The sequence below is a fragment of the Cnephaeus nilssonii genome, assembly GCF_951640355.1.
Source record: "Cnephaeus nilssonii genome assembly, chromosome: 1".
In the NCBI taxonomy this organism is placed as follows: domain Eukaryota; kingdom Metazoa; phylum Chordata; class Mammalia; order Chiroptera; family Vespertilionidae; genus Cnephaeus; species Cnephaeus nilssonii.
The window spans coordinates 63,097,806-63,113,519 of record NC_137072.1 but is presented as its reverse complement, the minus strand read 5'-3'; positions in this window follow the sequence as shown (position 1 = coordinate 63,113,519).

Sequence of the window (15,714 nt, the reverse complement as noted above, 5' to 3'; positions counted from 1 at the left end):
AATTTATTGATTACTGAAATTCAGCAGCATTGGCTGGTACAGCGATAGAGGCTGTTAAAACACTTCCATACATGACAGAGTGAATCTGCTGCCTCCAAGCCTTCTGAGTGCCTGCCTGCTACTCCAGCTGCCATACTCACCCAGCCCCTTATCCCAGAAGTGTCTATACCTACCCACAATGCATCAATTTAAGGGTTAAGATTTGACTCAGTAGGAGGAATACCGGGACCTGTTCCACACTATTGTTGGTTTATTATGCCATACATACTATTAGTGGTTAATTATTTCTAAGAGCACCCTTACTTACACTGTATTATGGTTGAGCTTCCTTGCATTAACAGAATGATGTTAAGCTCTCAGCTGATTGAGTTGATTGGAAAAAAATAATATCTGCAGTCCAGGTGTTTGTCAGAGAGTATTCTCCTGAATTTACTGCCACATAATGCTTTTTGGAAGTTGAGACGAGCCATTTTCCCAGCCTCAGGATTGAATGAGTGATATATAATCCATCCTTCCCCCATTTTAGACGTGAGAGTTTATCCCTGAATGATGCCAGACTGTCAGAAAGGTATGCATGTATTTTATAGTGAATTGTTTTATCTCCTTCTTGAATTGCTTTTACTAAATTTCAGTGGGTAGATATTTTAAGAAGTAACACCTGGAATTCATTTTAAAAAATAAATTTAATGGAGTGACATTGTTTAATAAGATTATATGTTTCAAGTGTAAAATGATGTATACTAGTAATCTGTGTATTGCATTTTGTGCCCACCACCCAAAGTCTAGTTTCCCTCCGTCACCATATGTTTGACCCTCTTTACCCTCTTCATCCTCTCCCCACCTACCTTTCCCTCTGATAACCACCCTTCTGTTGTCTCTGTATTTTGCTTGTTTGTTTTTTGCTTTCTTTTTTATTCTACACATGACTGGAATCATATGGTTCAAGTTGTATTCTTTATAAGGAATCCAAGGGGAAAAAAAAGAAATCAAGGGAGAAACTCTTTCCAAGGCTTAGTAGGGGAGGTAATTTTGCTTCTTGACAGTTACTGCTTATTTTCATGTTAGAAAAATATATATATCGAGTAACTAAATGTGTTTCCTTTGCTGGGATAAATCATTAATAATCTCAGAGCCCAATTTGTTTCCCACTTTTAATGTCTTCATTCTATCTTTATCTTACTTTATATTTTTAAAAAATCTTGAATGGCAGATATTTTTGTAAATGTCCTCAGTTTATTTTTAAACAAGGCTAAGTACACTTAGCTAAGTAAAACATATAAATGAAACACAATAGTCTTTCCATTCAAATGTTCCTCTTTGTGTCCATGTAGCAGGAACCCAGGAAGCTCCTGTGCTTCTATGAAATGACATTGTAAACAGAAGTCTGCATGTGGAGTGTCATTGATTCAAAGATGTATACTTCTTCTACATTTTATAGTGGAAAATCTAGATAATTGTTAGTGACTTAATTAGAGGGCATATGAGATTAAGAGTACTTGTGGGTGATAAGGAAAAAGGGAGAGCTTGTCTTCATTTTCTCTTTATAAGCTAACTGAAGCCATGCCTATTGTACTGTGTATTATAACCTGTATCCCTTCTCCCCATGCTGCTTGTCTGGCACCCCGGATGCATTTTTCAAGCCTAAGTGCAGGTATTACCTTTTCCAGGAGGTCTTCCTTGATCCTTCAGTTCGGGCTTAGGGTACTTGTTTAAGCTCTCAAGCACTCAGTGCCTCTTCTGTTGCACTTACCATACTCTTTCATAATTATTTGCCCAGGTGTTTGAGAGGCAGTGTAGCAGTATGGCCTCTGAAGGTAAACACCTTAGGATTTAATTTTACTATTATCAATTCTTGGGCAAGTTGTTTAAACTCTCTCCTCAGTTTGTAAATCTGTAAAATGATATTATCATGGCAATCTATCTCATAGGATTATTTCAAGGATGAAATGAATTAACACATTGAGAACAGTGCTTGGAATAATAAATGTTTCTCCTCTGATTCTTCCTCCTTCTTCTCCTCCTTCTTCTCCTTCTCCTTCTCTTTCTCCTTCTCCTTCTCCTTCTCCTTCTCCTTCTCCTTCTCCTTCTCCTTCTCCTTCTCCTTCTCCTTCTCCTTCTCCTTCTCCTTCTCCTTCTCCTTCTCCTTCTCCTTCTCCTTCTCCTTCTCCTTCTCCTTCTCCTTCTCCTTCTCCTTCTCCTTCTCCTTCTCCTTCTCCTTCTCCTTCTCCTCCTCCTCCTCCTCCTCCTCCTCCTCCTTATTATTATTATTATTATTATTATTATTATTATTATTATCTACACTAGAATGTGAACTCTGGAAGCAGAAACTGCCTAAGTCCCATCTACGTCTTCCGTTTCTAATGTCCCATAACCTAAAAGAGTGCTTGTGCTTATACAAGGAAGTCCTTATTGGATGTTTACAAAAGAAGTTCTGTATTACATATGATTTTTGGGTGACTTGTCCTAGGTTAGTGAAACCTGAACTGTGTCTGGGAAAATGCTTTACCAAACAGAGCTAGTGTAATTCGCTATCTCTTTCTGGATGATATAGAATTTCTTTCTTGGAAAGCATTCAATTACTTATTTAATAAACATTAATTGAGTGCCAACTCTGTAAGATACTGTCCAGCTACTTGGGAATGCAGAGGTGAAAAAAAACCTCTGCCTTCAAGGAACAAATTTTCTCATGTAAAACAGTGATAGCATGTGTTTTTGTTTATTTTAAACTGGGCATTTAAATTGGTAGAATAATGTCCTTAAACCTAACAGTTTGTATATGCAGAAATAAGAAGACCTATTATTCCATAAATTTATTTTGTTTCTGAGAATTAGTAGGGTGATACTAAGCATGTTAATTTATTCTAAAAGTTTAAAAATTACCTATTTCCTTATCTCTTAGAATCAAGTGGCTAGTTGGTTGGCTTTTTCTGATTGTCTGAAAATCGCTCAGAGTATTGGATATTGTCTTTGAAAAATCTCTTGCATTTCTTGGCTTCTTTTATAAGTTAATTTGATCTCACAACTACAAGTTGTTACATTGAAATTTGCATCCTCAGTATTAAGGTGTTTTTTGTTTTTTTTTCTACTGGTGTCCATTTAACTCAATTGTTCAGTACAGAAAACCAGTTCGTTGAAATAAACCCATGTTCTTGTCTTTATGTTATGCTTTTAGCTTCTACAGCAGTAGCATGAATTCTTTTTTTATTGTTGTTGGTATTTTTTGTTTTTAAAGAAAGCCCTTGGGCACCATTGACTTGTATGGTGGAAAATGTTTTGTTTTGTTTTTGAGAGGTATTTTTACGCAGTTCCCCTTTTGCAAGGATTTCCTTTTTAACTTTTAGTTGTTTCATGTGTTTTAGTGCCTCCTCACAAGTTTTAGCTGATGTAATTTCTCCTATGCTACATATCTTGAGAGATGCCTCCAAAATGTTATGAGTGCTATATACCAAACCTTAATTCTGGGGCAAGATCCCATCTCCTCAGCATAGTTATCATTTATGGTTGTGCCAATTTTGCTTCTTTCCACTTATTTCTCCATCTGACATTCTGTTCCCAAGCCTTTACCATTTATGAATCGTTGGCAATGTTCACACTAATCGTCTATGACTCACTAGAAATTTTTGCCAGGTTTCTCAATATTTAGGATATTTTTCTATTTTATGCTCTCTCATTTTAACAGGGACAGTTGGCACATATGCTTCTTTATACTGTAATTTCAAATGTGGATGCCAGGTTAAAAGTGGTTCCCACATTCAAATTATTTGCACATGTAGCCTCTTGTTCTAAAAAGTCACAAATTAGGGCATTTAACAAGCATGGCTGTCAAATTTAAACAATGTGAACTTCTCTGGAGGAGACACTGGAGTGAATAAAAACTTATTCTAGTTCTGTAGAAAGACCGGGAATGTTCACTCTCTTTAGTTATATTATGATTTCCAAGGATTCTTTCTTGTTTCCAATAGCGGTAAAAGCATCAGCTCTGTTACTCTAACTATGTGATCTTAGACACGATATTAATAGCTTTACATGTGTCTTCATTTGTAAATATTTGTACCCATGAGGGTCTCTCTTCAGTACTATAAGGAATTCTTTACATGGCAATTGTTCCCTGTAAAATATTTTTATTGATTAGAAGTAGCTTAGAAGATATTATTACACAATCATCTCACATAGTTTTTTTTTTTGGGGGGGGGGGGCAGGGAGTTGAACAAAGCATTTTTATCCCAAGTATATGAAGAGAGCCTATAATTTAACAAAGGGTAATTCTATTGGCATAAAAATGCTAACGATATGAGCAAACAATTCACAAAAACACATAAAAATTATGATTTAAAACATGGGTAAAAATGTTCAATCTCCATAGTGATCAAAGAAACACCAAATAAGCAATAATATTTTATTTTGTATTCATAAATTAATAAAGATTTAAAATAATAATAGGTGGTGGTAGAATGGTTTGAGGAAGTGGATGTTCTTATTCAGTGCCTCCAGAACTGTGATTATAATATTTCTAGAAGTCAACTTAGCATTATACTTCAGAAGCCTTACTATATTTTTAATGCACTACCAATCTACAATTTATTTCTAGAAATTTATTCTATGTAACCAATAAACACAGATATATGTGTATACATATTAAGTGTTGTAATTAACAGTGAGAAATCAAAATAATATAAATCACCATCCGTAAGGTGTACAACATATTTATAGTAGGTCCTCGGGTTACGTCGGAGATCCGTTCCTACGGCGCAACGTAACGCAATTTTCCCCATAAGTCGGAACCCACCTACATAAGCACCTACGTCACTCACATGGAGCACATACACAGCAGTAATGAAGTGAAACATTAAAAAAGTTTAAAAGAAAGATAACAATTCCTGACCTTTACTTGTGGTAAATAAATAAAAACATAAAGCATATATGTACATACGTCGAAATGAGGAAACTTTTTTTTTTATTTTTTATAAATGGAGATGGCCACGAAACCACGAAATGACATACATCGAGTCCCACGTAACCCGAGGACTGCCAGTATTGTTATCAACAAAACTGCTCCTCCCTCCTGGCTTTCCGCATTTCAATTAAGGAGAACTTGCTCAGGTGAAAATTTGGGATTTCAGTTTCTTCTCCTTCCCTCACCCTCCACATAGGGTCAATCCCCAAGTCCACTTCTTGGTATCTCAGGCTGAGATCCTTTCTTTGGTAACAGTTTAGGGAAACATTGTAGTTTAGTAGAAGACCACTACATTTGGTGTGAAAGCACCTGAATTCACTGATGACTAGCTATCGGTATATGAGCAAAGCTACTTGACTGCTCTAAACCTTACTGTTTTATGTGTAAAATGTTATATACCTACCACATTTGTGGAGTTGTTTTGAGGCTGAAACATGGTAATGGTTATGAAAGTTCTTTATGTGCTTCTGTGTGATGCTCTTCATGTCCACTCGTCTGTGGCTATACTCACTGCAATAGAGAGGGGGCAGTGGTGAGTAGGGTACGGGTGTTTGCCACCTCTAATTGCCGTCAGGATTGAGACCTCCTCCCCAACCCACCCCTTCCCCCCACACTCCCCAACCGCCCACCACTCAGTGGAGGAATTTTTCAGGAACAAGTGGGAAAGGATTAAATAGAGCAAATAAACAATTATAAGGTCTAACCTCAACCTATCTAATAAGGAGGGTATATGCTATTTGACTGCCATGCCCTCACAAGATGGTGGCACCCACAGCCAATAAAGAGAGAATATGCTAATTGACTGCCATGCCCTCACAAAATGGCGGCACCCACAGCCACAAGATAGTAGCGCCCAGTCCCCTCAGCCCCACCTCATACAGCCTCACTACTCCACTCCCCTCAGCCCCACCTCATCCAGCCTCAGTCCCCCAGTCCCCTCAGCCCCGCCTCACCCAGTCTCCACAGCATCCAGCCTCATCCAGCCTCAGTCCCCCAGTCGCCTCAGCCCTGCTCATCCAGCTGGAGTCTCCCAGTCCCCTCAGCCTTGCAGGGGAAGGAAGTTGAAGGTGGTCAGGCCGGCAGGGGAGGGCAGTTAGGGATGATCATGCCATCAGGGAGCAGTTAGGCGTCAATCAGGCCAGCAGGGGAGCAGTTAGGGGGCTATCAGGCTGGCAGGCAGAGTGGTTAGGGGCAATCAGGCAGGCAGGCAGGCGAGTGGTTAGGAGCCAGCAGTCCCAGATTGTGAGAGGGATCCCAGATTGAAGATGGTGCAGGCTGGGCTGAGGGACCCCCCCATGCATGAATTTTGTGCACTGAGCCTCTAGTTTAAAATAAATTAGATTTAGGTTAATATCATGAGAAAAGGTAAAAGAAGGAACATATACATCTGTATATGTATGCACAAGTGTGAGAGTTAGACATTGGTTCAGAGAGAAGATATACAGAGCAGAGAGACTGGATATGACAACTTATTTTTAGAAGCTCAACTAGAATAAATAATAATCTTCTCAGGGCTTCAGGATTTTTAAGTATTTACCAGGTTTGGGCTTTGGGTGCTAGCCTTATTCCTGAAAAGCAGGTTAGAAGAGACTTTTCTCTAAGGGATAAAAACAAGGAAGATGGAGCTCTGTCTAATATGTTTATTTACTGTCTGAAATAAATAGTTACCATAATCACCTCCCATTGTTTTTATTACTTTGTTGTTGTTAATATATTTGGATTTGAATACATTTGAGCCTCAAGGAGACCTGTTCTTTAACATCAATTGGAAGACATGTGACCTCTTACTTTGTACTGATATATGGTATTATGATACATTTCCTTCTAGATGTTCTGAAATTTTTTAAAACAGAATTTCCAATTTTTGTGAAACATCACATACTAGTGGTAATTATCTATATTTTTCAAATTAGAAAGATGCAATCCACTATAATTGAGTATGTTACTAAGTTTAGGAAGGAAATCAATATATTAAAAAATGAAACCAGCTATACCGAAGATATTGTGGTGTTTGTCCAACTAATTTTCCCCTAACTCTGTATTCCTATATTCACCGAGCATAACATAAAATGGAGGCTGTAAGCAAAAACACAGTGCTGTTGAAATGTAGTTGTCATTACAGCCTAACAATGTTGATTACCTCCATTTGCAGGAATGCCCTGCAGGGGACTTTGGATTTAAAAAAAAACACACACATTAAAAATTTGGATTGTCAAGAGTTGGGTTGTAAAGTCTTAGTCCTAGCTGAGCTTGGTAGCCAATTTAGAAATTGTCTCAAATAATTAAGTTTACTGGGGTTACTATATCAGTATCATATCAGAACTCTGCTTATTTCTTTTTAGAAACATGTAATATACTCATCCTGCCTACCTCACAATTCCATTTTGAGGGACTAATCTGGATTCCCTTTGAAAGCATTGTTTAGCAATGTGAAAAAGCATTATAAAGCACTGGATGCAGCCAATGGAATTCTTTTTTTATTTTTATTATTAGCTGAGTTAATGAAAATTTCACAGGGAAAATAGAAAAAAAAAAAGGTCTCTGCTCATAGTGCCATATTTTGATTCATATATGGTTGTATTTTTAAAAAGGACTAGAGGAGTACAAAGGTGGGTTGGAGAGGACTAAAGGGGGGGTGGGGAGAGGGACATCTGTAAGACTTTCAACTATAAAGATAAATTAAAAAATAAAAATAAAAAATAAACATCTTTTAGATGAATAAATAAATAAACTTGACAGCAAATCTCTCTATATAAAAGCCTAAGCAACCATTCGACCGTTTGACCATTTGACTGTTGGATCGGCAGCTATGATGTGCACTGACCACTAGGGGGCAGATGCTCAATGCACAGGCATGGAAACATGGAACAGACTGATGAATCTCAGAGGGAAGGGGGGAGGGGAGAGGACGGATTTATGCACTGATGGGTTCCCTTGGCGTGGCCTGTGGGGATCAGGCCAAATCCATACACTGGGCTTTTGACATTGCCCCAGGGGTCCCAGATTGTGAGAGGGTGCAGGCCAGGCTGAGGGACCCCACCCTATGCACTGGGCCTCTAGTTTTATATAATTAACGAAAGTTAATACTTTGTAGGTAAATGCTATTTAAACAGAAATAATTATATTGAATTTGGAGAAGTAACATTACCTTCTATGCTCTGGTAAAAACATTCCAGAGATTTTACAGGTTATAATTTCAGATTTATAAATGGGTTTTTAAAATTACTTTCCCATAAAAGTCCTATTTGATTTATAAAATTAATGTGATCCTCCCCAGACTCAATCAGAGGTTTTCTTTTAGTCTTCAGCCTTCACATTTATCATCACACTAGTGACAACAGTAACAATATCTCTTCCATGGGGTTCTTGGATGGAATAAATTAAATGAATGTATATTAATCGCCTGGGACAGAAAAGGTGCTCAATAGTTTATAAAAATTATGCCTATTTATCACTATCCCTTTTCTACTGACATTGAACCAATTCGCCATTCATGACAAAGTATCTTTTGCACTACAAATCCACATTAATTTAAATTCTCAAAGTAGTCTTCATTAAGCAATTTACTTGTTTTATTGTTCCTCCCTTCCTTGTAAGAATAATGGAAGATTAGTTGGGCAAGAGTATTTTTAAAGCCTTATAGCGGCCCTCGCCAGTTTCACTCAGTGTTTGGAGCTTTGGCCATGGACTGAAAGGTCCCAGGTTCGGGTCGGGGCATGTACCTCAGTTGCAGGCTCCATCCCTTGCCCTGGGAGGCAACCAATTGGTGTCTCTCTTACATTGATGTTTCTCTCTCTGTGTCTCCCTCCCTCCCTTCCACTCTCTCTAAAAATCATTGGAAAAATATCTTCAGGTGAGGATTAAATTAACAACAACAACAACAAAAAAAACACACCAAAAAAATCAAAAAGCCTTATAGCCTTTCCCAGTTAGTGCATTGCTCCTGCTTGTGTTCACTGATGTCCTAGTAGACATCATCAACTTGCCAGTAGGAAAAGAGACTTGCCTGCTTGTAAGGGGAGGGTAGGGCAAAATGTAGTGAACTTGGCTGAAACCGGTTTGGCTCAGTGGATAGAGCGTCGGTCAGTGGACTGGAAGGTCCCAGGTTCAATTCCGGTCAAGGGCATGTACATTGGTTGCGGGCACATCCCCCGGTGGGGGTGTGCAGGAGGCAGCTGGTCGATGTCTCTCTCTCATCGATGTTTCTAGCTCTCTATCCCTCTCCCTTCCTCTCTGCGAAAAATCAATAAAATATATTTTAAAAAAATGTAGTGAACTTGGCCATGTGCTATTCATACTGAATATCATAAGCCAAGAGAGAGATTGCTTTTCCTCAGTGAGGATGTAAAATGGAAAGCATACTGTCTTATTTTACACGTTTGGATAGTGATTGAAATATTATGATTTGCATGGATTTTTAAACACTTTCACCTCGTGACTCCACCCAATTTGTAGTTTTAACCAAGATCTGCATAACGTGTATTCTGAATATGTCTGCTCTTAACCTTTTGCACTCGGATGTCGAGTGTGACTTGACATGGTTAGCATCGGTAGCCCATCCCTTCCCTCCTTCCATCCCTCCTCCTTTATTTGGGCTTTTCTTATATTAAATAAATAAGTTTGTATGAAAAGAAACTCCAGTTTTTTATTCTACTGCCGCGCTTTGTAAAATCTGGGGTATTTAAAAAATTAAATCCCGAATAGAATAAAGGAATCAAGAAAAAAGCAAGCGAGTGCAAAGGGTTAAAAGTCTGATCTTAGCTAATTTCCACTAGGTTTCTAAGTACCACAGTCTCCACCAATTTGTGTGGTAGCAGTTTTACAACATGTGGGTTCTCTGGCTTCTGCGATGCTTAGCTCATGTGGTTTTACCTTTAATGCCCTCATACATTCTCTCTGTCTGTTGGCCTCCTTCATGATCTTAGAGGCCCCAAATAAATCTGTTCCTCCCAAGGACATTTCTGCCCACATAAGACCCAAAACCTCTGAACCCTTATGGCACTGGGACTGTGCCGTTTCTTTGCTGCATGTTATTTACTACTTGCATTGCTAGTGTTATTCTCGTAGTTTGAATTCATCCTATTTCACACCAGATGTGTTCTTTTCTATGGTTCCTATCACAGTGAGTGCCCCCACCATCCAAACAGGTGTTCAAGCACAAACCAGGTGTCATCTGTGAACGATCCAGAATAGATATTGCAAGTTTCTCCACCAGTGTCAGGTTATTCTGTTGATTGTCTAGTACAGTGGTCGGCAAACTCATTAGTCAACAGAGCCAAATATCAACAGTACAACGATTGAAATTTCTTTTGAGAGCCAAATTTTTAAAACTTCAACTTCTTCTAATGCCACTTCTTCAAAATAGACTCGCCCAGGCCGTGGTATTTTGTGGAAGTGCCACACTCAAGGGGCCAAAGAGCCGCATGTGCCTCGTGAGCCGCAGTTTGCCGATCACTAGTCTAGTAGATAACTATTCCCCTTTTACACACACACATAAACACACACACACACACACACACACACACACACACACACACACACACACACCTGCCTCTTCAGCATGTAAAGGTGGAGTCCTGTGCCATGTCAATTTCTCAACTTCCTGGCTCAACCTGGCCCCTTCAACTTCCTGAGATCTTTTCACAGCTCAGACTGTCATCATCTCTTGCCTGAATTACTACTACGCTTTCTACAACTGGTCCAGCATTGTTTACATTTAATCTCTTCTCCCAGAGGCATCCAGATGATCTTTGCTAAAATGCAAATGTGACCTTTTCACTTTCCTGCTTAAAACTTTTCAAACCATTCACACTTTAGAAGTACCTCCCTTTCTCTAATCTTCCTGCACTTACATATGACACCTGCTTGCCTGGGTCTGCCCCACATTACCTCTACTTAGCTTTGCCTGATAATTGAATTTTCCTAAAGTGCCATTTCAGGGGGAAGATTCATTACTGTTTTCTTCCTATGAGCACTAGGATGCTTTCCTTTCATGACAGTCTACTTGTTCTTTGTCCCTTTCTAACCTGTAAGTTTCTTGAGGATGAGGCATCTGCCTTATTAACCTCTCTGTCTGTAGTGTCTAGTATAGGACCCATGCATAGTAGATGCTCAGCAAACAACTGTGAAATGTAAGGTTAAGGGCAGATAGCATGCTTTATGCATTATATTGTTTTCTAAGGTGCTTGAATGACTTGTGTCACACTCAGGGACAAGTTTGTAAATGTCAGTGTTACATCAGTAGTGCTGCTGCTCTGTTTTGGTCACTGTGGTTACCAGACACTTAATAGTATTAGAGAGGCAGAGTCTCAGTCCCTATAAATACTGGTAAGTTTCTTTTATCTCTAAACTGTATAACAATGACAAAAACATTTGTTCAGACTGAATTTATGCTGTGAAATGAAAACTGTACACAGTTGACTATACATTTATCTTATGTATAAATGTAAAATGACTCTAAATCTTATCTTTAGATATTTATCACAAACAACAATATGTATCCAAGTTAGCAGCTTTGTTTTTTGATCTGTACCCTTCTTTTCCTTGGCTCTTTCCATTATGCTGATGTTCACTACTGGCATTATTGTCCTACAGGCTCTATCATGGGATTCTTGGTGTATCACTTAGGATTAGGTATAGCTGAATACTTAAACAGAGACATAAACAGAAAATATAAACAGAGACAGAAAACCTAAAATAACAGTTACTTAAATAACGAAGTTGTTCGTTTTTATCTATGGCAAAATTAATACAGAGGTAGGCAGTACAGGATGGATGTGTTAACTCAGTAGTTACTAGGGACTCGGGCTTTTTCTCAGTTTTTGCTCTTCCACGTGTCTAGCATATGCCTCCAACATCAAGGTCACCTCATGGACTAAGAAGGTTTTTTTTTTTAATATATTTTATTGATTTTTTACAGAGAGGAAGAGAGAGGGATAGAGAGTTAGAAACATCGATGAGAGAGAAACATCGATCAGCTGCCTCTTGCACACCCCCTACTGGGGATGTGCCCGCAACCAAGGTACATGCCCTTGACCGGAATCGAACCTGGGACCCTTGAGTCCACAGGCCGACGCTCTATCCACTGAGCCAAACCGGTTTCGGCTAAGAAGGTTTTTGATGCACCAGCCACAGTGTCCAAGTTATAGACCAAAGAAAACAGAAGGGAAAAAAAGAAGTGATAATAGGGACTTTTTCTTCCAAAATAGGCAACTGATTTTAATCGCATATCCACTCAACACTTCTGCTTGTGTCTTACCAGAACTTAGTCATATGGGGACGCCTTCTTGAACCAAGGCTAGGAAGAGCTGTCTTTCAGCTAAAACCAAGGTCCTGTTATTGATAAAAAGGGAGATTGGTGACAATTGTGGAGTACACTCTACCATGGCTGTGTTCTTGTATCAGAGTTTTACTGTTTACCACGTTGTCCCTTACTTTATGTTTCCTTTAATACAAAATTGTTTACTTATTGATTTCTACAAAATGCCACACTTCTCTCTAATTTGCTCTGAAAATCCTGGCTGAATGCTTTGTTTGTTAATAGAAGAACAGCTTTTTGTTGGCTTCTCTGGCTGTGCCCCTCTCTAATCTCAATGCTCTGTCTTGCATCTGTGTTCACATAGCCAGCTGCAGGGACAAAGGGAAGGATTTTATTTTGCTCCTTTTCAGTTAAAATCGTCACTTTTGCCCTGGCCAGTGTGGCTCAGTTGGTAGGAGCATTGTCCTGTATACCAAGAGGTGGTGGCTCCATTCCTGTTTGGGGTACATACTCATGTTGTGGTTGGATCCCCAGTTGGGGCACATGCAGAAGGCAAGTGACTGATGTTTCTCTTTCACATCAATGTTTATCCCTCTCTCAAATCAATCAAAAAACATAACCTCAAGTAAGGATTTTTAAAAAGCCACTTTCTTATGAGAATCTGAGCTGAACATCACACCAGGGCTTTTCAGTAATTTGATACTTCCTGTGGCCAAAGGATGGGTTGGTGGCGGGTCTCACTCTGTCCTGAGGGGCAGCTGACTTGCTCATTGGTACCAGGTGTGCTTCCTTGCTGCTTCTGATTCCTAGGTGGACCACCTCGTCTTTCCCTGCTGGTCGCCTTCTGGCTTGTCTAGACACAATCCCTTCAGCAGTTGCTGCTGCCTCCATGAACGTTCCCTTAGAAACGTAAGCCTTTGATGCTCCACACTAATATCACATAAAGCTCTATGACTTTATAAAACTGCACTCAAAGATTTGGGTAATTACGTTGAATTCTAGTGTAAATGGTAGAAATGGAAACTTTATCACAGACAGAATTTTTCCATGGTCAAAGGAGGAGCAATTTTCAACCTTTTTTTTTTATTATTGCCTGGCACACATAAACGAATGGCTAAAATTCTGCAGCACACCAAAAAATATATTTTTTGCTAATCTGACAAAAAATAGGTATAATTTTGATTCATTCACACCAGACTGCTATTGTGTTGGCTGTTGTCCTTTTTTGCCAGTTTAAGGGAAAAGAGGTCAGTGCCCCTGACTGAATAGTCAGGTATTATAATGTTTTAAGAATTCTTGCAGCACACCAGTGTGGCTCTTGCGGCTCACCGGTTGAAAATTGCTGTTCTAAGACATTCAGTCTTTCAGAGGCTACCCTGCTCTATTGCTCCTGCATATTAAGTTCTTTCCATGTTCTTTCCTCTGAATATCTTTGACGATAGCTCCTCTCCTAACTATAGGGACTGGTTTCACATCAGGACCTATACCCATTTGGTTCCCTCAGAAGTTTATTTGTCCTTGTCTGAATTACTTGGAAAAGAATAACACCAAAGAGAGTTCAGTCACCCAAGACAGTCCAAGTCCCACAGAATGATCCAGAATAGATATTCCAACTTTTTCCACCAGTGTGAATTTATTCTGGTGATTGTTCAGTAGATAACCATTCCCCCTTTATACACACACACACACACACACACACACACACACACACACACACACCTATACACACAAACACCTCTTTACCAAAGGCAAACAGTATTAGTCTACCCATTAGATGGTAAGCAAACTACTTGAGATTTTTATGTTCCAACAAGATTCACTGAAGAAGGCTTTGGGGAACTTGACCACTGTGGGACACATGCCCATTTCTCATTCGGATGCAGGGTTACCATATATTTTAATAGTGAGCCCCATCAGAAGCAATCTATGTGTGTCCTGCCTCAGGGGCCCACCCATTTGTTTCTTTTGTTAATTTTGTGGCACACTTGTTTGGAAATGAAAGTGTACTGACTTATAAATAGAAAACTTGACTGCTTTTGAAAGAGGTGGTTTTGGAAGTTTTTTCTTAGAGAGTAGACTATAAGCCTCTAAAGGCCGCAAGTGGGAGAGGATTTAATTATTATCAATAGTCTAGCCATCAAATGGATTTATTTGCATTATTGGAGAACATACAATTTACACCACAAAATAATATCTTGATAAAGTAACAAGATACTAACTTTAATTTTAAAAAGAATAGACTTTATTTTTTAGAACAGTTTTAGGTTCAAAACAAAATTGAGTAGAAAGTACAGAGTTTCCATATACACCATTTATGGTCAACTTTTAAGGTGAAATATTATTTCCTGTTCCTGCCACCAAATTATACTGAAATTCCATTTACGGTTGGATTTTAGCACTCTTTAAGTTAATGTAATAGACCATTGGAGATAGTTATTAAATTCTAAGACATAGAATGACTTCAACATAACGATATTCTTTTTTCCAGCATGTATATTATTTTGTAACTCATCAAAAACAATGAACCAATAATTTACATGGAAATGGCTTCATTCAAATGTAATCTCTTTATCTATTTGATAAGTGAGTATTTTTAAGGGGAAGTAATTTAGTTATCTGTAAATTGTTATACCTCAATTTAAATAATTGGGTGTGCAATGAATGGAAATGTTATGACTATGGTATTGTGGAAGGCACCTGTTGCCTGGGTATTCTTTTTTTTTTTTTTTTTAAATATTTTATTGACCTTTTACAGAGAGGAAGAGAGAGGGATAGCTGCACACCCCCCACTGGAGATGTGCCCGCAACCAAGGTACATGCCCCTGACCAGAATCAAACCCGGGACCTTTCAGTCCGCAGGCCGATGCTCTATCCACTGAGCCAAACCGGTTTTGGCATTGCCTGGTTATTCTTAAAGTAGTAACTAGACTCTTAATACTTCTTTATCTCTCTAACAGCCAATGGAGAGACTAGCTCTGCTACAGTAAAATGTACTTATGCTCAGGAAATGTCCTAGAGGTTTCATTTATCACCAGGAACCAAATGTTAGTGCCAGTGGTCCAAAGATTCCACTGAGAGCTTGCAAACTTCCATTTCACTATTTTATTATGCATGGGTTTTCTTTAGAGAACATTTTCAAAAATCTAATAGAGTAGTGACTTTCATTGTTTATACTTTCCCCCTCAAAGTTCCTAATTCTCTTGAGTGTTATATTGTACTTATGTGACTGAAGGGAGAAATATACCTAAAGATTATTTAAAAAAACATTCTGCCTGATTATTTTTTTGTGCTCATTTTTTCCCCTTTGGGCTATTATATTACATTCTTTGGACTTCATATATATAAATTGAAATACTTTTCTTTACCTTTTCTAAAATCTTGATAAAGATTCTTCTCATGTCCTTTAAATGTTGTTATCTTCTTAGGAAAAAGAAACCTGGCCTAATATGTCACATACATTTTTTTCCTAAAATATTTTCCTGGAGTAAAGATTACTTCACAA